The sequence below is a fragment of the Pleurodeles waltl genome, chromosome 11 (genome assembly GCF_031143425.1).
Source record: "Pleurodeles waltl isolate 20211129_DDA chromosome 11, aPleWal1.hap1.20221129, whole genome shotgun sequence".
NCBI classification, from domain to species: Eukaryota; Metazoa; Chordata; class Amphibia; order Caudata; family Salamandridae; genus Pleurodeles; species Pleurodeles waltl.
The window spans coordinates 257,140,470-257,163,290 of NC_090450.1; positions in this window are offsets into that span (position 1 = coordinate 257,140,470).

Consider the following 22,821-nt stretch of genomic DNA (forward strand, 5'->3'; position numbering starts at 1 on the left):
TTTATGCAATGGTGGCTGCTCCTATTCTACCCCCCCGGTCTGCAAAAAGCCACGTTTATGAGCCATTATATTCAAACTACGCATGTACAAATTTGTTTTGAACAATTTTAGGTTTCCCTTTCTTTGCAGGTGGCTCATCCTGCCCTTTTTGGTCCATCCAACTTCATGTGAAAAAATTGTATGTTTTCCATTGTGGTTCTATTTCCGTTTCCTTTGTCTTTTGATTTTTTAGTTGCTTTCCTGCACGTATTGATAATCCATGTATGCAACTTTGCTTCAAACAGTGCATGTTTTCCTTCCTTTGCAACAGGCCATGCTGTTTTAACACTGTTTGCTCAACTCCATTTGAGGGCTGCATGTTTTCCCTTTATTTGCATGTGCATCAGAGTTTAGTGCATTTTTTAATCACTGCTTCCCTACATATGTGTAGGTCATTCGGATTCCTAGGGAGCGACGAGCCAACACACCAAATGCAAGATGGAGAAGTTTATGCAGCCTGTGAAGGCCATGAAGCATCGTTCACATCTAGCTACCCCAGCAGCAAACCGGGCCAGAGAGTACAGCGACATGATGGATGCTGATGGTGGAGTGCTGTTTTGCAGTGTGTTCAATGTGGTAGTTGACCACACCAGAAAACACACAGTGGCTGTCCCAAAAACACTTGAAGCACTGCACAGATGCTACAGACCCTCACTCATCACCGAAATATGCCAATCAGATGACTGTGAACTCACTTTTCACAAAGAGTACAGTTGCCAATGCCTCAAACCAGGAAATAATAAGTGAGTAGGTCGATGTCTGCACAGCACTGAACATTCCATTAAGCAAAACTGACCACGCTGTTTTTGCCAAGTTTCTCCAGGAGCGAGTTCGGAATGATGGAGCAGTACCTAGAAGTCATTAGCTTCAAGAACATTATCCACCAGAGAGATATGTAGGAGCTAAGGTTGATCTGAAAAAAAAATTGCAAAATCAGTGTTATAGTTCATGAAACACCTGATGTCAAACGACGATGTGTATTGAATGTTTAATTTGCAGTGGTCTCTTCACAGGGTGGCCATCAAATCCACAACCTACCAGACAGTGATCCTCTCACAGTGCAACAATGGAACTGTAGTGCAAGCAATAGTGAGGGTGCTCATCAGTGTCAGGAGTGATTGACACTGACCTCTTTTGGTGTGGGATGGCTGACCGAATTCCAGTCCTTTCACAGCTTGCAGCTGTGTGTGACGATTGTGTGACCTCTTTCACAGATACTGAGAGGAGCAACAGCATCTACAAAATTATTTTGGGAGACAGACGTTGGTCCCTCTCAGAACAATCAATCTGGGCATTATTGCTTTTACATTATAATCAGCAGCATGATATTGGTCTAGATTTGGGCTGCACAGAAGAATTGCCTATACATGGCCAAGAATAAAACCTAAGGACAAGCATATAGGTTCCATAGTTTATGCCATATGTGTAGACCTGTGACCAAAAACAAATTGTCTCAAATGTAAGTAAACATAAACATAAGATCCCTCAGTTTTGTGTTTAAAGAATTGCGAAATAAAATACTGCACAAATGCAGCAAAATTCCCACATTTCTGCCGCAAAATGTGCTTATTTGTGCAGAAAAATTTGCTATCCAAGCCTCAATATCCTGAGGGTCCTGTTTAGAGTGAATGTTGGAAAATGGATTATTGATAAGGGCAGGTAAGTACCTACACTTAGCAATAGGCCACTAACCTCCACTTAGGTCCAGTTAGGTCTCAGTAAATTAAACCTAGCTCAACCCTTGGTAGCTTGGCAACGAGCGACAAGGCTTAATTTATGATACAAAGCATAAAGCATTCAAATATCACAAAACAGTAATTAAATAAAACACAGGAAACAGTTTAAAAATCCAAAATCAATTTATAAAAATAGGAAATATTCTAGCTTTAAAATGACAACAAAAAGAATAAAATCAGATAAGAGGAACCGGAGATATTAATTTTTAAAGAATGATTGCTTTCTAGCGCAGAGAAACAAAAAGCGCCAATCTGGTCACACCTCGCCCGGGGCAAAGTCAAAGTTTATGGCTGACCGCGATGGAGCCTGGCTCGGCTACAGCCCGCGGGATGCCTCGGTCAAAAGTTTACCTTAGGACTTAGTTATTTTTTCTGGAGATTTTCTTCAGCGGGACAAACCTGCCAATCCAATCCGACCTGCTGGAACTCTTCCTCGGATACACGTTGCGGAAGCCCTTGGTGGAGATTTTTACCTTTGGACTTAGTCGGTTTTTAGAGGTGAAAATCCTTTGACCGGGGCAAGCCTCAATTCGGATATGCTGGCTGGGAGGTCCTGGTCAACTTCCTACATTCGGACGTAGTCACTTTTCTGGAGATTTTCTTCACAGGGACGAACCTGCAAGTCAGGCCAGGTTGCGGTTGAGGCAAGACGGCTAGAGTTGCCACGGCGGGCTGGTCCCACTATGGAGCTTTTTTCCAAAATTTCTCCAAACTTCTGGATCTTCTTCCAGATGTCCTTTTAAGGTTCTTTTGGGGTCCACAGTTCACCCCAAGGTTCCAGAAGCTCTGAGATGCTCCTTCAGGGTGTGGACTGCAACTCCCAGAATGCACCTGGCACAAACTCCTTTTTGGCCACTGGACAGTGGTCAGCTGGTTGGTTTCTTCAGGAGTTGGTGCAGGTGACTCTGGTTAGCAAGTTTTCACCTGTAGCTAACAGAGAGTCCCTCTTTGAACCAGTTGAAGCCAGGCAAAGTCCTTTTTGTGGTGAAGCACAAGTGTGCAGCTGGTGCAGTCCTCCAGAGTGCAGTGTCCTGGTGCAGGCCAGGGGTCCAGCAAGGCAGTCCTCCTTCTTCTGTAGTTCTTCCTTGTTGGAATCTGATAGGGATTTGGTACGGAATTGAGGTGTGGGTGCAGGTCTGCCAGTTTTATCCTTGCTCCTGGGCGAAAAACAGGGGGGTCCTGGTTTTCCGATCAGGGGCAGGGTCCTTTCCCCTTTGATGACCACTTCCTGGGAAGTGTGGCAAAAATCTATCCCTGGGAGCAACATTCCTCAAAAATCCATCATGGCTGAAAGTGATTTTTGGAGGTTACATCTGGCTGAGCCCGCACACTGGTGTGGCTAAAAATCCTAAACACACCCCTCACCTGCCCTCTCCTAATCTAATCAAGGGGGCACCTAATTGTCTGGGTTTGCAGGATGTGAGGGTGTTGCTGGGTTGCTCCAAATGTCCTTCCCTGCCTTTGAAGACCAGTTTAGCAGCCCTCCTCCCTTCCTGCTTCCCCATCTGCTGAGGGGAGATCTCCTCCCCCAGGCACATCTCTTTGTGTGGAGCCAGGCCACTTCACACCTCATCAAGTCAGCCTGGCCAGGCTGCCAGAGGCTGGCCAATCAGAGCAAAGCAGCAAAAACACTGCAGGGCTGAAGTTGGCAACTTTTCAGGTAAAGTTTAAAACTCTTTAACTGAACAAGTTATATTAAATCCCACAACTGGAAGCTGTGGGATTTATTATAACAATTAATTTGATACCAAACTTGTAGTGTCTGTTACTTAAGGGGATTTTTAAAATTAAAATAAAGTATCCTCATTCTAGCCTATGGAGGCCATTCACTACAATGAGGGAAAAACGAATTTGGCTGTTTTACCTCACCAGGGCTTATAAAACCATTTTTATAAGGTCCCTGCTTATAGTTACATGACACCCAGCCCTAGGGGCACATAGGGCACACCTCAGGGGTGGCTTATATGTAAAAATAAGGTAGTGTAAGGCTTTAGAACTACTTTTAATTCCAAAGTCCAATTTGCATGTAACTTTAATTTAAAAGCAGCCAGCAAGGCAGGCCTGCCTTTAAAATGACACTGGGCTCCTCATCAGTGCACTACCTATGCTGGGGTCCCTAAGCCTACACGCCCTAGCATATACTAGGGACTTATAGGTAGGTTGACTTAGCCAATTATAATTAGCCTAATTTGCATACTGATTTTACACAGAGCACAGGCCCTGGGACTAGTTAGAAGTACCCAGGGCACCATCAGAGTCAGGAAAACACAAGCAAAAGTGAAAAATGGGGGCAAAAAGTTAGGGTGCCAGCTGCATACAACTAAAAAAAAAGAAATGCCTCCAGGCCTGCCACCCTTACATTTTGTGCGTTGGGTCCTACATTAAATGAATGGCCCCCCACTATTGCCTGAGCGGGCATCTCTTGTTTATTTAGGGCACACCACACACAGGACATGACGGCGGGCCTGGGGGCTTTCTATACTTTTTTTTAAATGTATGCTGCCGTGAGCGGCCGGCTGCATACACTTAAAAAAAAGAGTGAAATGCCTCCGGGCCCACCACCTGTGCTCTGTTGTAGCGAGCCCTACATTAGATGAATGTCCCTCCCCCATGGGCTGCGGGCCCTCTCTTAATTATTTAGGGTCCACCACAACCAGGACATGGTGATGGGCCCGGGGTCATTTCCTTTATATTTTTTTAAATATATGCTGCAAATCACCCACTGCATGGGTGGCCAGCTTCATACACCTAACACAAAGAAATGTCCTTGGGCCCGTACCGTGTGTGTGGCAGGCCCTCCATTAAATAAAAGGCTCCTCCCCCCCATTGCCTGGGGTGGCATCTCTTATTTATTTAGGGCCTGCCGCGCACAGGACATGGCGATGGGCCTGGGGGCATTTCTATAGTTTTTTTAAATGTATGCTGCCAGCTGCAGGTTACGGCCCACTGGGCATGGGTAGCAGGGCCTAGAGGGGTAAAAAAAAAAATATAGGGCCAGATGTAGAAAGCCGTTTGCATGTTGCAAACTGCAAAAATCGCAGTTTGCGGCATGCAAACGGCCGACCGCGATGCTCATTCCCAAATTGCGAGTCGGTACCGACTCGCAATTTGGGAATGCGACTCGCAAATATGAAGGGGTGTTCCCTTCCTATTTGCGACCGCATCGCAATTCAGAGTTGCTTTGTGACCGCGAATGCGGTCGCAAACCAACTCGCAGTTACCACCAGTGTCACACTGGTGGTAACTCATTTGCAAAAGGGAAGGGATCCCCATGGGACTCCTTCCCCTTTGTGAATGTCGAAAAAAAAAAAATTTCAGAGCAGGCAGTGCCCACTCTGAAAAAAACGAAACCAAATGGTTTCGCTTTAGTTTTCATTTTGCAACTCGTTTTCCTTTAAGGAAAACGGGCTGCAAAATGAAAAAAAAACTGCTTTATTTATAAAGCAGTCACAGACATGGAGGTCTGCTGACTTCAGCAGGCCACCATCCCTGTGAGTGCAGGGACTCGCTATGGGGTCGCAAAATGTGACCCACCTCATGAATATTTGATGAGGGGGGTCTTTGCGACCCCATAGCGAGTCGCAGAAGGTGTCTGAGACACCATTCTGCATCCAATTTTGCGACTTGCAAATTGCGAGTCGGTCAGACTCACAATTTGCAAGTCGCAAAATTGGATTTTCCTACATCTGGCCCTTAATGTGTAGGGCCTAACTTTTTGTTATTTTGTAAAGTCTTGGGGGAAAGAATCTGCTGGCTTTTCTAGAGTTATTGGGCTATCTGCTGCACAGTGCATGTAAGTCTGTGTTTCTGTACACTTTTTGGGAGGTAAACAATGCATATGTTAAAGCGCAGAACCTTGAGGTTCTGCAATCAGCCCTGTTTTCTCAAAGTGAATGAGAGCCCCTGAAGGTGGGGTCCACTCTGTCTCGGAAGTGCTGTAGGGAATTGTGTTACTCCAGTGTATGTAGGTCCCAGTCCTGCACTATACCTGCTTGTTCTTTATAGTTGGCCACCTTCAACGCACAGACTCAGTTTGTGTGGTTTATTAGAAGGAACAGTGTGGTATTCTTTATTAACCACAAAAAGAACCTAAAATAAAACTAAGACCCATATTTAAGAGAAAGTGGTGCATCAACTATGATGCGCCACTTTTCTTGTGCCCCCCCCCTACCGGCACTTAACAACACCATGGTTGTGCCATATTTTATAATATGGAGCACCATATTTATAACATGGAGCACCATGGCGGTCATTAGCACAATAGCTCCAACATTTTTGTTGCTTTGCTACACTAGCGTCAAACATTTTGACGCTAATGCATCAAAGTGCAAAGAGGCCCATAATTTACTGAGCAGGTGTCAAAAATTACGCCAAAAATGTCGCAGTGAAATTTTAAAAAATTTCACTATACTATTTTTGAGGGCCTCCTAGCGCCAGAACGCCCCTCTTGCATACATTATGCCTAGCGTAGGCATACTGTGGTGCAAAATGGTGGAATGCATGCATTATGCCACATTATAAATATGGCGCGGCAGAAAAGACACTTTAGCGCTGCCTTAGCATAAACAAATGACACTATGGCGGTGCTAATGTGGAGCTAGGGGCTCTTAAATATGCCCCTAAATGTTTCTTGATCTCCTAAGAGAGGGGCTTTCTTTTCTAGTCATGCAGGGTTGTTGTCAGAGACAGCAAGAATTGAATGATTAAAAGCTGTTCTAAAAGATTTGTAACAAAAAACTGAAAATAAAGGAAAATATTGTTAACTAACGTCCGTCTAAAGGAACTCCTTTTGTGGACTTCTCCTGTGCAGTGTGAGTCCTATGTTGGAAGGACCTTTTCTTAAGTTCTGTTCTTAAGGACTGCAGGACAGTAATAATGCCTACTGCTACATTCTTTCACAGCGGAGCAAATGCCACTCTCCACGTTTTGGTTCTTGCTTGGGTTCAGGCAGTAGCATGAGTATAAGAAGCAGTTTCACTTCTACACACTGATGCACATGTTCTCTATTCTTTAGCAGGTTCAGTCCTGAGCTCCCGGCTGGAGAGAGCTACCAGACTCCTGAACACAACTCCTCAGCACCTCCAGCTCCTACATTGACATCATAGGCCAGCCTTGCCCCCAGCAATTTATTTGCATGGTGCTCTACTGACTCTACTGACTCCGCCCTAGGCCACAGGAATAATGCCCTAAGGCAGACCAATGCAGAGCTTCTGAATCAAGTCGTACCCACTGCTTCTAACACCACTGCACTAGCTTGTGCCTCGAGGGCGAGTTAACCCTGGCCTGACACAGGTGCAATGGCGCCATTTTGTCTTGCCTGATCCCTCCTAAAAAATAAGGTATTCTCGACTGGTTAACTGCAAACACTCTGCAGTCCTTAATGTTAAGCTGATTGGTGTGCTTCTCCTTCCATCTCCACCATGAATGGCAGTGCAATGCCTCAAACACTCTTTAACACTAGTGGCCCCCTGGGTGTAGTATTATTAATGAGTAACTCCTATTTAAGGGGTGTGAAATCGATGTTCAAGGCTGGGTTTTTCATGTAAGTTGTGCATGCCACACATAGGCAGGAATTTGAAGGTATTGGAAACTTCTCATTGACCCCCTCCAACGGAGGAATGGAACAGAGATTTTCTCCTGCATAGGGCTTGAATAAAAACCTTTTGAGAGTTTGGAAGAGGCATGGAACAAGTGTACTACTGAATATAAATCCCCAAAATATTTATATAGAAGAATATTGAGGACAGAATGGGACAAACTATTAAAAGGTAAGTGCAAATAGGGAAGAATACATTTACTATTCCTAACTCCACATCTAGGTACCTTGAAGAAAGATATACAGAGTAAAAAATGTAGACCTTTTTACCTGACATTATTTTTTAAATATTCTGTCCTCAATATTTTGTCTCCTCGATATTCAGGGGACGATATTGAGGGTGCACTTCTGAGTGCATACCATGGGTGAAAAAAAGCTCCCCCCCCTGGGCCCAGGCTCCATGAGACCCCCTCAGCACATCACCTGGCCTGAGTGAGTCCGGAGGGGGGCCCACTCCATGTTCTGTGCAGGAGACCTCTTCCAGTTTCGTCACACCACTGGTGCACACCGTATGTAACATTTCCCATATTGATGGGAGTGTAGGAGACGATGTTTCTTCACAAGTTAAATTATTCGCTCTTGCAGATTTTTTACATGTACTGTTGCACAAAAGCAATGGCATTTCAGCAAGCGTAATTGTATACATATGACATTATACAGGCTGAAATGCTTTGGTAGAGGCATGTAAAGTAATTCACCAAATTTTTCAGGGAAAACACCTGGAAACCTGTGATGGTGCAATTTTCTAAACATAATTTTGAGAAGTTATTTAAATGCTTTAGTCACTGATATGTGCACATTTGAGAGTATAACTTCTCACAGGCAGGTTTCATATGTTTTTGTGCATTGGGATCATTATATATATTTTTTCAGATGACTCTTCGAAATAGATCGCTTTACATATATTAGTATATATTAGTAAGAATTGATAGAAATATATTTCTCACATATTAGTTGGTATGTGCACTGATACGTGCACATTTGAGAGTGTAACTCCTCACAGGCAGGTTTCAAATGTTTTTGTGCATTGGGCGCATTTTATATTTTTTTGCATATGACACTTGGAAATAGATCGTTTTACATATATTAGTAAGAATTGATAGAAATATATTTCTCACATATTGGTCGGTTTAATTAATTCTTAGCATAGAGTTAATCTGTTCTGTCGCACACATTGTGCATGCTGTGTAGTAATGTCAAAGGTAAGGGTGAGACGCTCAACTTCTTTCACACTTTAGGTATTAGAACTCAATTGATGTTTCCATTTCTTTAATGTCCTTACTATGATAGGCTAAGGTGAATCTTTTTTTTAGGTGGTTAAGGTGAATCTTTTTTTAGGTGGTTCATGAGAGATACAAGGTTGGCAAAAACTATAATAAGAAGTGTGCTGGTGGCAGATGAGGCTGAAGGAAGAGCGAGCAAATGTTCAAGGAACAGATATCACACACAAATTTAATCTCAGTTCAAATATAGCTTACTATGATGTGTTAGGTACGATTTGGATAATAACAGTGGCTCGCATGCATGACTCTCAATGTGAAATAATCATCCTTTCACAAACATGAAGAGGAACAATTTAGGGTCAGATTTACAAGAAACTGGCACACCACGGTGTTGCGTCAAAATCATCAGCACTGAGCTGCACCAGTTTTGAAAGGCAGGGATGCAATGTATTTACAAGAATACAGCACACCTCTGCGTTTCCCTCTGAGCCAGCTCTAAATTAAGCAGCCTGCATCAACGCAGGCATCCTTGCACCATAGTGAAAGGGTGTCTGCATTGAGAGGTGTGATTGTTTATGTGCAGGAAGGTGTCCATTCCTGCACATAAACAATCATCCCTGGAATTTTGCTTCTTCTATGTGTGCCACAGAATGCAGCACACATAGAAAACGCAAAAAATGAGGAGGAATAAAAGTATTCCTCCTCGTTGTGCCATGCTAACGTCACCCCTAGGGTGACATTAGATTTTGGTGCCGTCTCAGATTTACGAATTCTTGTAAATTTGGGCAGCATCAAAAGCAATAGGTGTTTCAATGAAACACCCACTGCAACACCTATTGAACGCCCCTCTGATGCATAAAACTGCATCGGAGGGGCCCACATTTACAAATAGTGGTGTTATTCATCCTTGTGAATATGGAGAAGTAGTTAGCGCCACGGGAGCATCACAAAAAGTGATGCTCCAGGGGACTAGGTCCTTGTAAATCTGGCCCTTAGTATTGTAGAGTTTGATAATACTGTTAATATTAGAAAATCCAAGTACGGTTTAATTTCTTGTGTTTACATAATCTAACATGATTGAGCTTAAAATTTTGTGCTGTCCCTTGTGTCTCAAAAGTCAGCAAAATGTGACAAGTTTCAGTTTATGAAAGTAAAAGAGTGGAAAATCTAACAAAGAAAGCTGCACTGACGCACATTTTAAATGCGCAATTTGCTTGTATGTTCGACTTGGGTGTCTTTTGATATAAATCATGTGCTAGAAGCTTAAAACCGATTTTAAATGTAAATTAGACTCTAAACTAACAGTTTATATAGATTCATTTTTGAATTTGTTGTGAGTGATGAAAGATTAATGAGTTTGAAAATGCGTGCACAGTGAGAAAATGCTCTTCTCTGTTATACTTAATGAAATGCAAAATCAAAGCTCGTTCATTTAAAATGAAATGTATTACTCATACTGATGAAATATTATTAGTGACCAATTTATGAGTTTGTATATTATATGTTTTACTAAAATGTATTAAGTATATTTTATATTTTTCTTGTGTTAGTATAAGTAAGGCCTACAGAGATTGATTTTGCAGTTGTCTAAAGTGTTGAATTATTTGTTCATAATATGAAGTCTTCTTTCAGATTTCATTCCCATGAAAAGAAAAGTCCTTGCTTAAAAGATGTATTGTTTAAACGGGAAGAGATGTGCCCATTTGTCCTTGAAAACATTACATTGCAGGAACATGGACTGAGATCATTGTTTCAGCATGTTGGAGTGACACAGAAAGGAGATGTTCCCATGACATGCTTGGGTAGAGAATGTATGTTGCAATTTGGAATCTTCTGACACCCTGATTGGTATGCAACATAACATGAACAGACACCTTTGGTGGCTCAAATAGATTGGTTTAGTTTGAAATATCAATGGACACTGGAACTTTAGTCAGTCTGCAGCATTTTCCTGAGCAGTCCTAAGCAGACCTTTGCGGCTTGCTGAGGTTGTCCTGATGCTTGCTGACCCTGATGTCTTGCTGATGAAAAGTTCATGAATGCTGTATGGCTTGGAGAGGTATCTTCCTCTCTGCCATTAGCCCTTACCTTTGAATGCCCTTTGTACATATCGTGATCCTTTTTGCCCTTTCAGAAGACTCATGCCTGAGCTTCTGACATGCTGGCGCTTTCTCTTTTTGCCTATACTTTGCCAAACTCAGTTAATGTTCTGCACTTCGAGATTATGTTTTTCCAAATTATTTTTGTCCTTTTTGTATTTTTCCCGCATGTGTTTCTCCTCACACATGTTTTTTCTTGGTTTAGTTAGCGGTAGGGTTTGACTGTGCCCAGCTAAAAATTATTGACTCTGCTAATTTTGAATTGACTAATGATTGTAAATTCTGAGCATCGGTAATATCTGTGTCTCATATATGTTTATTGACTTTGTGTATTATTCTTTTTGAAAGTCTAGTTTAATTAATGTTAGTACACCTGAATTTGTTTCGCTGCCTCAGGCAACCTTTGAGGATTATGGTGGTCATTACAACCCTGGCGGACGGTGTTAAAGCGGCGGTAATACCGCAAATAGGCCGGCGGACAAAAAAAAGGAATCATGACCGTGGCGGAAACCGCCAACATAGACAGCCACTTTAACACTCCGACCGCCACGGCGGAACAGACAAGCAGCGCGGCGGTCACCGCCAACAGACAGGCGGGAGACAATGTACCGCCCACAGTATCACAACAGGCCAATCCGCCACCTTTTCCGGGGCGGATTCACCGTGGCTAAAAACACGGCGGAAACAGCTTTTGCAATGGGAAAACACTCACCTTCTACACATCCCACGAGGAAGGAGGACACCATGGAGCCGGAATTACAAATCCTACCTGCCCTTGTCTTCCTGCTCATTTACGAACACCAGCAACGGCGGCGGCGAAGACATCGGTGAGTACTGCACCTACGACATAGGGGAAGGGAGGCAAAAGTCAGGGACACACACGCAACACCCCCATCCCCACCCTCACCCTCGCACATTACAACACACACACCAATGCATTTCCAAACATCACAGGAACAACCCACAACCCCCCGCCCCCGGAAGAAAGCAAAGACCAAAGGAAATCAGTTCAAAAATTGTAATGTATCAAAATACAGTTACCAAATATATACAGATATATATATACACGTTCCAGATTTTATACATTACAAGAAGTAGTGCAGTTATGCACATATCAATGTCCGTGCACCACTGGGCCAAAAATGCATGGGCGAGGCCCACATTACATACCTGTCCACAAACAGAGAGAACACTGCTGGGGCATCAGATAGAAATACAACAGGCACCTCAGGGGGAAGGGAAGGGGGGGGCACCTCAGCCGGATGACAGCACCACGCCAGATCCACGACAGGGCTCCATGCCCACTGTTCCATCCTGGGGAGTGCAAAGCCACAGTCTCTCAAGTCTCTACAGTGGGTGGGTTGCCCACTGTTCCATCCTGGGGAGTGCAAAGCCACAGTCTCTCAAGTGGATAACAGTCTCCACTGGTTCTGGAGGGGGACTGGTGCCCAGAGTGCTTCATCCTGTTAAGGACAGACGGAGTGGATGCATGTCTCCACTGGTTCTGGAGGGGGAATGGTGCCCACACTGCATTAGACTCCCCGTGACGGTTCCTGTTCCGTCACTGTTCCAGCTGTACATGGGATAACGATGCTTGATGTGGCGGTGTTTTCCTTCTTCAGCGGGTCTCTGCCATGTTCAGCGGTGCTTTGCCCTGTTCAGCGGTCTTCACCATGGCGGTGAGTTCCTTGTTCAGCGGTGCTTTGCCATGGTGGTCTCTGACCTGTGCATTGGTGTGTGGCATGACGGTCCCTCATTGCCCAGCCGGGGCCCTCCTGGGCACTGACTCCGGCGGTGGTCTCCTGACCAGTGACGATACTCCTGCCCTCCTGGGCACTGACTCCGGCGGTGGTCTCCTGACCAGTGACGATACTCCTGCCCTCCTGGGCAATGACTCCGGCGGTGGTCTCCTGACCAGTGACGATACTCCTGCCCTCCTGGGCACTGACTCCTGGGCACTGACTCCGGCGGTGGTCTCCTGACCAGTGACGATAATCCTGCCCTCCTGGGCACTGACTCCGGCGGTGGTCTCCTGACCAGTGACGACGGTGCTGGCGGTTGCGCCCCGGTTGCCAGGGAGGATGGCTCCCTTCTCCACCGTGCTGCTCTTACCAGACTGTGCAGACTTCTTCTGGCACTTCACCACCTTTGGAGGAGTCACAGCTGACTCTGCAATTCCCCTAGGACCCTTCTGAGCAGTTTTGCCGCCAGGAGTCTTCACCCTGTCCCGTCGGCCACTTTCCAACTTGAGATGCTTTACAGGGGGTGGACTGTCAGTGCTTTGGCTCCGTGTCACACTGCCTGCCCTGGTGACCGGTGCACTCCACACACCTGTAACATGCACCACTGGTACTGGAGCCTTTTTGGCTGAGGCGCTACTACGGAACTTATGAATTGGAGGGGTGGGGGTGGGGGCAAAGAGGTCAACGTTGCTGAGGGAGAGTTTCTGACGAACACTGGGATGGGTAGCTGGAGGGGGTCTGTGAGTGGAGGAAGAGGAGGTGGTTGTAGGAGGTGTCACTTTAGGTGTTTTGGGTGCAGGTACTGGAGGCTGTCGTGAGGTGGATGGATGTTGGGTGTGTGGGTGCCTGCGTTTGTGTACTTTGGGAGGGGGCGTCACAGACACACTGGGAGAGGACACAGGGGACGTGTAAATGGTAGTGGGGGTGGTGAGTGCAGGTGAGCGGGGTGTGGTACTGGGTGTTTTGGTGCGAGTCCTAGTGCCTGTAGATGTACTGCATGCAGGTGAGAGTGTAGACGACACTGGGAGGGAGGAGGGAGGTGAGGAGGAGGGGGACACAGTGGAGGCAGTGGATGTTGGTGTGTCTGTATGTGTGTGATGCTTGTGTGAGTGACTGTGGGATGTGTTGTGCCTATGTTTGCCTGAGCTACTTTTGTGTGTTGAGGTGTATGCATGCTTGTCTGATGGTGTGCTTGGGAGAGGCTGGGGTACAGGGGATTGGGTCTGGGTGGAGGAAGTTGGAGGGGGGAGGCTAGACACAGGGACAATGGCTGCCATCAGTGCTGAGGCCAGAGATTGCAGGGTTCGATGAAGGGCAGCCTGACCAGAATGAAGGCCCTCCAGGAATGCATTACCGTGTTGCAACTCCCTTCTACACTGCACCCTACTAACCCGTCTACACGAAGCCGGCATCCAAGACAAAGCTTTCAACTGGATCTCCTCCTTTCTCTCCGGCAGAACCCAGAGGGTCCGACTCTCACCTTTCCACTCCAAAGCCACCAACCTCATCTGCGGCGTCCCCCAAGGCTCCTCACTAAGCCCAATGCTATTCAACGTCTACATGGCCCCCCTCGCACAACTGGCCCGCCAGCACAACCTCAGCATCCTCTCCTACGCCGACGACACCCAGCTTGTCCTCTCCCTGACCAAAGATCCTCACACCGCCAAAGCCAACCTTCACGAGGGACTGAAATCCATCGCCGAATGGATGAGCAACAGCCGCCTAAAACTTAACTCCGACAAGACGGAAGTCCTCATCCTCGGGCGCACCCCCTCGGCCTGGAACGACTCGTGGTGGGCCACCGCCCTGGGCCCTCCACCCACCCCAGCCAACCACGCACGAAATCTCGGCTTCATCCTCGACTCCGCCCTCACCATGTCCAAACAGGTCAACACAGTCTCATCCTCCTGTTTTAACACCCTCCGTATGCTCCGCAGGATCTTCAAGTGGATTCCAACAGGAACCAGAAAGACGGTAACCCAAGCCCTCGTCAGTAGTAGACTCGACTACGGCAACGCACTCTACACAGGCATCCCAACAGAAGACATCAAACGACTCCAACGCATCCAGAACGCATCCGCCCGCCTGATCCTCAACATACCCCGCCGATGTCACATCTCCCCTCACCTGAGGGACCTCCACTGGCTCCCCGTGGACAAGAGGATCACCTTTAAACTCCTCACCCACGCACACAAGGCTCTACACGACACCGGACCCACCTACCTGAACACCAGACTCAACTTCTACGTTCCCTCACCTCAACTACGCTCTGCCAACCTTGCCCTCGCCATCGTCCCCCGAATCCAGCGCAAGACCTCTGGCGGCAGATCCTTCTCCTACCTCGCCGCCAAGACCTGGAACGCACTCCCAACCTCACTACGCCAGACCCAGGACCTCCTCACCTTCAGGAGACTCCTCAAGACATGGCTCTTCGAAACGATAGGAGCCCCCCCCGGCCCCCCTCCCCCCCTAGCGCCTCGAAACCTTAACGGGTACATAGCGCGCTTTATAAATTATTGATTGATTGATTGATTGGATGGCATTCACAATGGTCGACTGCCCAACAGTGAGTGACCTGAGGAGGTCAATGGCCTCCTCACTGAGGGCAGCAGGGGTGACAGGGGCAGGGCCTGAGGTGCCTGGGGCGAAGGTGATGCCCACCCTCCTGGGTGAGAGGGCTCGGGGCGAACGCTTAGGGGCTGCTGAGAGGGCGGTGCTGGTAGGGGAGGTGGCGGCTGTACCTGTAGAAGTGGGGGGCACAGATGGTGCCGCCACCACAAGGGAGCTCCCATCGGCGGACGAGTCCATGTCGGTGGCTGGTGATCCCGTGACCGACGTGTAGCTCCCCTCACCCTCCGTCCCACTGGTGCATTCTGAGTCCGTGGTGTGGCCCGCCATGGCCATGTGGGATGCAGCTCCCTCGTGCTCCGGTGCCACTGTACCTCCGCCTGATGATGCTGATGCACAAAAGAACAGGGAGAGCACAAAAAGGGGGGTGACGACAGAAGAAAAAGAGGTTGAGTGCATGGCTTACCGCTACCGTTGGCGGACAATACAGACACAGCAGCCCCCTGCACTACGCGCGCTCTTGGCCTCTACATATGCAATTCCTATGCAATTCCTGGGATCTGGCCTACATCGCTATGGTGGACAACTGCACACATGGATGCCACAGGGGCATGTATACCTGTACTTGGCACTCTACTGAGGTGGGGTGGAGTGGCACATGGCCTGCATTACGGAAGAGTCTAGCCTACGGAAGTCGCCCTAGCCTAGGGAAACCCACAGTCCTCCTCCCACACCCAGACCCATCTACTGCGCACAGTCCCCAGAATGAGGGTGTACTCACCCCCTTGTGTCTGCTGTGATGCCCTCAAGCGCCCATCCAACTCCGGGTAGGCCACCGCCAGGATCCGGAACATCAGGGGGGGTCATGGTGCGACGGGCACCCCTCCCACGTTGGGAGGCCATCCCCAGCTGAGCCTCCGCCGTCTTCTTGCTCCAGCGGCGAATGTCCTCCCATCTTTTACGGCAGTGGGTGCCCCGTCTCTGGTGGACCCCCAGGGTCCGTACGTCCTTGGCGATGGCACGCCAAATGTCCTTCTTCTGGTGGGCGCTGACCCACATGACATGCACAGGGGAAGAAGAGAAGTCATTACCAACTGCACCGTCGAAGTGAGTGGCCCACATCCCTGCCCATGCCATGTGGCACATGCATTCACACTCATGCATTGTTCCCTGAACTCTGCCCCCTTCCCTCTTACAACCAGCCCTCTCCACCCAGGCATAGCCCATACAACGTGCTCCCTGTGTACTTACCTGTTGGTCTGGAGGACCGTAGAGTAGCGTGTACTGGGGGAGGACGCCGTCTACTAGCTTCTCCAACTCCTGGGCAGTGAAGGCAGGGCCATTGTCTCTTCCACACCTAGGTCACAGCAGCACTTGCAGTGTAGGTCCTCTCCTGTCAAAGATCAGGTATCGAGTGATTGAGCAGATAGGAAATGGTGGTCACGTCCGCGGCGGTGACGTCTGCGGCGGTGCGTATCATCACCGCTGGCGCACTTCATCATTGGCTCCTGGGACCCATAGGGTCCAATGTTAACCAATGCAGCATTGCGCCGTGGTCTACGACCGCCTACCGCAACGGTGTACAACGCCAGCGCAGATACCTCTCATCCCATTGTCCCAGTTTACAGGTCAGGCAGCCGCCATTTCAGGGGCCCACATGGCTTCATTTACTACTGCGTCACACATACCTAGGCCTACACTCAACACACATACAGGAAGATTTTTGTCTTTGGTGTCGTGTTCTGTGTATCTGTGGGTACATACCTGGGATTTTGTTGAGTCTGTGTTGGCTGTTGTCCTTCCTAGGCACCGTCAGCTGGGACATTTGAGAAGATGGCGGAATCCTCCGGTGTACCGACCGCTGGTGGACCTGTTGACAATGGAGGAGCGACATTTAATCATCACCTACAGGTTTGACCGTGCCACTATCCAGGAACTATGTACCCAGTTGGAGCCAGACCTGATGTCACCAATCCGCCATCCCACAGGAATCCCCCCTGACGTGCAGGTGCTGTCAGTGCTCCATTTCCTTGCAAGTGGGTCTTTTCAGACAACAGTGGCCATGGCATCAGGGATGTCCCAGCCTATGTTTTCCAACGTGTTGTCCAGAGTGTTGTCTGCCCTGCTGAAACACGTAAGGAGCTACATCGTTTTCCCTCAGGTGGAGGATTTGGCTACAGTGAAAGGTGACTTCTATGCCCTTGGACATATCCCCAACATCATAGGTGCTATTGATGGGACCCATGTAGCTCTGGTCCCCCCCACAGGAGTGAACAGGTGTACAGGAACCGGAAGAGTTATCATTCGATGAATGTACAGATGGTATGTTTGGCAGACCAGTACATCTCGCAGGTAAATGCTATGTTCCCTGGCTCAGTGCATGACGCTTACATCCTGCGCAATAGCAGCATCCCTTATATGATGGGTCAACTCCAGAGGCACCGTGTGTGGCTATTAGGGGACTCTGGTTACCCCAACCTGTCCTGGCTATTGACCCCAGTGAGGAATCCCAGGACCAGGCAGAGGAACGCTGCAATGAGGCCCATGGGCGGACTAGGAGGATGATCGAACGCACCTTCGGCCTCCTGAAGTCCAGGTGCCTCCATATGAAAGGTGGTTCCCTATTCTACTCACCGAAGAAGGTGTGCCAGATCATCATCGCCTGCTCCATGCTTCACAATCTTGCTTTGTGACGCCAGTTGCCTTTTCTCCAGGAGGATGGTCCAGATGGCGGTGTTGTGGCAGCTGTGGAGCCTGTGGAGCCTGTGGACAATGATGAGGGGGACGCTGAGGAAGAAGACATAGACAACAGGGAGTCAGTCATACAGCAATATTTCCAGTGACACACAGGTGAGAACAGTTTTCTTTTTACCATTACATTCACTTTCACACTTCTACCTCTATCCTGTCTGTCATTTCATAGCAGTATTTGGTCACTGAGTTGTACCTTTCCATTACGGTTTCACAGGTGTGGTTAGCAATGTGTGTCATCTGCTTGCATCCTTCAAGGACTTGTGATGTGTGACATAGGTATGTTGGCTTTACAATTGGAAACGCATTTTGACACTGTCATTGATAATACATATTTACCAAATCACAGACTGACTCCAGATTGTTTTGTGGTTCAAGGGTGTTTATTTAAGTGCCCAAAAATGGAGGGGGGTAGTAATATGGTGATGGGGGACGGTGGAGGAATGTCCATGGCACAGTCCAGTCCATTAATCACACAGGTGCACTGCCCATATGGGCATAGGAAGTGGGGCTGGGGCAGTTTCAGTATGGACAGGGTAACAAAGTGGGACAGTGGGAGGACATTCAGGGTGGTCTAATTTCCTGGCGGGGGTCTTGCCATCTTGCTCTGTCCTGTTCCTGGATCTCAGGGACCGCTTGCGTGGTGGTTGGCCGTCAGCAGGGGGTGGGGTGCTGGTGTGGTGGTCCTGTGGTGGGGCGTCCTGTCCACTGGCGCCGGCGGAGGTGGTGGGCAGTTCATCGTCCATGCTAGTGTCAGGGGCCCCTTGGAATGCCACGGTGTCCCTCATGGTCTTTTGTATGTCCTTCAGCACCCCTACGATGGTGCCCAGGGCGGAGCTGATGGTTCTGAGCTCCTCCCTGAACCCCAAATACTGCTCCTCCTGCATGCGCTGGGTCTCCTGAAACTTGGCCAGGACCGTCGCCATCCTCTCCTGGGAGTGGTGGTATGCTCCCATGATGAGGAGAGGGCCTCGTGGAGAGTGGGTTCCCTTGGCCTGTCCACCCCTGTCGCACAGCAGCCCTCCCAGTTCCCCTGTGTTCCTGTGCCTCCGTCTCCTGGACCGTGTGCCCACTACCACCTCCCCCAGGACCCTGTTGTTGTTGGGGTGGTGGGTTATCCTGGGTTCCCTGTAGTGGTGGACACACCGCTGATTGACGCGTCCTGGGTACGGAGGGATGGGCCCGCTGGGTGGGTGCTGTGCTGGTGTTACCAGAGGGTGGAAAGTCAATGTTGGGCTGTGCCTGTGCAAGGGGAACCGACTGTCCCGAGGCCCATGATGGTCCGGGCTGGTCATCAGGAACCAGTAGGGCAGAGCTGCTGTCGTCACTGTGGGCCTCTTCTGTGGATGGAGTGGAGTTGTCTGGACCCTCCAGTGTGGTGACGTTCCTTAGTGGTCCTGCAGGGATATAAGAGCATGATTATTGCATGTGTGTGTATAATGGTGTGCAATGGGTGGGTGTTTGTGTACCCCAGTGCAATCATTCCTGTGTGTGGGTTTGTGTGATGATGGTTAGGGGGTTGTTCTGGGTATGTGCAGTGAGCATGCTTTGGTGAGGGGTGACCATGCTTAGTTGTGTCATGCAGGGCTTGGTGTTGGGATGACTGGTTTGTGTTATTAGGACATTAGTGAGGAGTGTGAGTGTTAGGGGAGGAGGTGAGGGTGGGGGTGTGTGATAGCATGCAGGTAGGGTGGGGGATATGATAGTTAAGATTTGACTTACCAGTGTCCATTCCTCCACCGACTCCTCCGAGGCCCTCTGGATGCATGATGGTCAAGACTTGTTTCTCCCATGTTGTTAGTTGTGGGGGATGAGGTGGGGGTCCGCCGCCAGTCCGCTGTACCGCAATGTTGTGCCTGGAGACCACTGAACGCACCTTCCCCCGTAGGTCGTTCCACCTCTTCCCGATGTCCTCCCGATTTCTTGGATGCTGTCCCACAGAATTGACCCTGTCCACGATTCTTTGCCATAGCTCCATCTTCCTGGCTATGGATGTGTGCTGCACCTGTGAACCAAATAGCTGTGGCTCTACCCATAGGATTTCCTCCACCATGACCCTGAGCTCCTCCTCGGAAAACCGGGGATGTCTTTGGCGTGACATGGGGTGGTGTGGGTGATGTGTGGGGTGCTGTAAGTGTTGATGTGTAGTGGTGTGTGGTGTTTTGTGCGTGTAATGTTGTATGGGTGATGGTGTTGTGTGCCTCTGTGTGGTGGGGTTCTCAGTTGCTGTGCTCTCTGTCTATCTGGCCTTCGTCCGTGAATTGTGGTCGTAGGGGTTTGTGGGTGATGTGGGTGTATGTTTTATATTGTATTGAGTGTGTGGGAGTTGTGTTTGTATGTGTGTCAGGTGTGTGTATTTGGAATTGTCCAATGTGGCAGTGTTTTGGAGATGTGTGTGTATTTTGAGCGTGGCGGTGTGACCGCCAATGGAATACCACGGTTGAAAGTCCGCCGCGTGGATTCGTGGGTCGTGATAGTATGGGCGTGTTTCTGTTGGCGTGACGGTGGAGGATTTGTTTTCGCCAGTTTATCACCGACCTTTGGTGTGGCGGAGTTGTGTGGGTGTCTGAATTTCGGCAGATTCCGAGATGTGGGTCATAATAGCTGTGGCGGAATTCCGCGGCCGCGGCGTTGTTTTGGCGGTCTTCTGCACAGCGGTAAGCGCCTTTTACCGCCAATGTTGTAAGGAGGGCCTATGTATCTTTGTAATATGGTTTTGCGCATTGTCTACATGACTTTGAGTTTGGGTTTGTGATAAATCTTTGAACTTTATTTCTGACTGGAGTTTTCCTTCTATGGCCACCTTGGTAATGGTGTCTAAATTGTTTGGGCATTGTTGAATATTATTGATGGTTCACCACACATCTTTCTGAGTCCAAAGCTCCATCTACCTCTTTGGGCATTTGATTCCTGCAATGGTTGAAAAATGTGTCCACACATGTCAGTATGCCTCAAGAATTCTATCTCTTCCTTTTGTTCTATGGCAAGGTACTTTAAGGGGATGGTATGCATGCTTCATAGATCCATATTAACTGTAGGTCACAGTTTGAAATCAAGAAAAAGATGACTCAGCTGGGATGCTGTTGTGACTTGATTCTCCCTGGTGGAACTCGTGGTCCCAGGGAAACCTTGCCCACATTGATCTCACCTGTGGTAGGGAAGAGGAGCCTGCTACAGCGATGATAGCACCTCCACTCTCCCCCCGGAGCAAAATGTTGTTGTAACTTGCTTCTCACTGGTGGGACTCGTGGTCCCAGGGAGCACCTTTTCTGCATTGATCTCATCTGCTGCATTGGGGAGGAGTCTGCTCCAGCACTTATAGCATGTTCACTCTCCCAAACGGGGCACAGTATGATGGGACTCGAGGTCCCAGGGAGCACCTAGCCCTCATTGATCTCACCTACTGCTGGGGGGAAAGGACCCTGTTAAAGCACTTATAGCACCTTCAATCTCACCGTGGCTTCTCTCTGGTGGGACACATGGTCCCAGGGACCACCTTGCCTGCAATGATTTCACCTCCTGAAGGGGAGGAGCCTGCTCCAGCGCTTATAGCGCCTTCACATTCCCCATGGCACAGGAAGTTATTGTGACTTGCTTCTCCTTGGTGGGACTAGCGATCCCAGGTAGAACCTTGCCCGCATTGATCTCACTTGCTGCATCGGGAAGGAGCCTCCTCCAGTGCTTATAGAACCTTCACTTTCCCCATGTTGTGGGACGTGTGTGGGCTGTGCCCCAGCAAAGCTTAGGCTGAGGGCAGGGCTGTCCATGCCCATCAGAGCCTGGGGGAGGCTGGGCCCCTCTCCTTGGTTTTTGGTCTTGGAGCACGGGTGAATTGATCTTCAGTAAGTGCAATTTTATGGGTGATTTGTGTTATTTGTTTTTATTTTTGATGAATCAGGGACAGTAGGGTGTGTTTTGAACCTGTGTTCTATTTTCCTCAGCTTTAGCTTCATCCAACACCAAGACTATTGTTGAGAGTTATTTTTTCACCATTTACAATCCGCTGTTAAGGTTGGGTGTCTTTTGCCTTGCTTGCCCTGCTTGTCCATTTAATTGTAAAACTTTGCAGGCAAGTAACTTAACCTCCTGTGACTGAACTATCCACCTAGGTTCGGAGCGTCTTGTACCCTGGCAACTATAGGGATGCGCCATGTAGCCGGGGGTGCTCCCACCACATGCCCCTCTGTTTCTTTTGAGATTATGCTCAAGAGGGCTGTTCGGATCATTGCGTACAAAATAAAACTTGCTGAGCGCAGCCCTTTCTTGGAGCTTGGGATTCTGCCAGTGTCTCATTCTTCTGCTGAGAGGGGCCACAGATTTAGGCACTGATTTATCTCTGAGGTATTTTCGACCTAGCAATTATATTACTACAGCAGCCACCTTTCACACTTACAATGTCGCTGTGGCTATACCAGAGCCCGGATTCCCCTAATCTCCCTGTCTGCCCCTAGTCTAGCATTTAAGCAAAAATGACAACTAGGGAAGAATGTGGCTGCTAAGCGGAAACAACCTCCCCCACATCAAAATAACAATGGTTGATTGCTTTCTTGGATTCAGTCCACAACAGTCAGCACAGTCCTCTGCAAGTCAGACATGTTACTTTATTTCAGGATCTCAGACCAATGGGAGTCCTCTGTGAGAAACTGAGTAGCATTCTGGGGGGAAACTCAAACCACTGATTGAGTGTTTAGATTGAATAGAGGGTGTTTTGACCAACATTATTACACAATAGGCCATTGATAATTTGGGAACCAAAGAGAGTGGTTTATCCACACGAAAGTCTGCAACCCCGCAAAACTTTCTAAGCATCCCTTTGAAGGCCATGGGCAATAGCCTCTGTGTGAATCCCCCCAGCAATCATGGCCCAGTAACAACTTCCACCACAGGGTGTCCGAACTGTGAGAAGCCTACAGCTCCTAGCACCAGTGCGCTAGCCACCCCAGCCCACCCTACCCCTTCTTCTCAACTCGCATGACATCTTCAATTGCACCCTTGCAGGCCACTGACAGCTCTGCTCCTGTTCACGGCCAGGACGTTTTGAGTCTACCTCCAACAGCCTCCCCATAT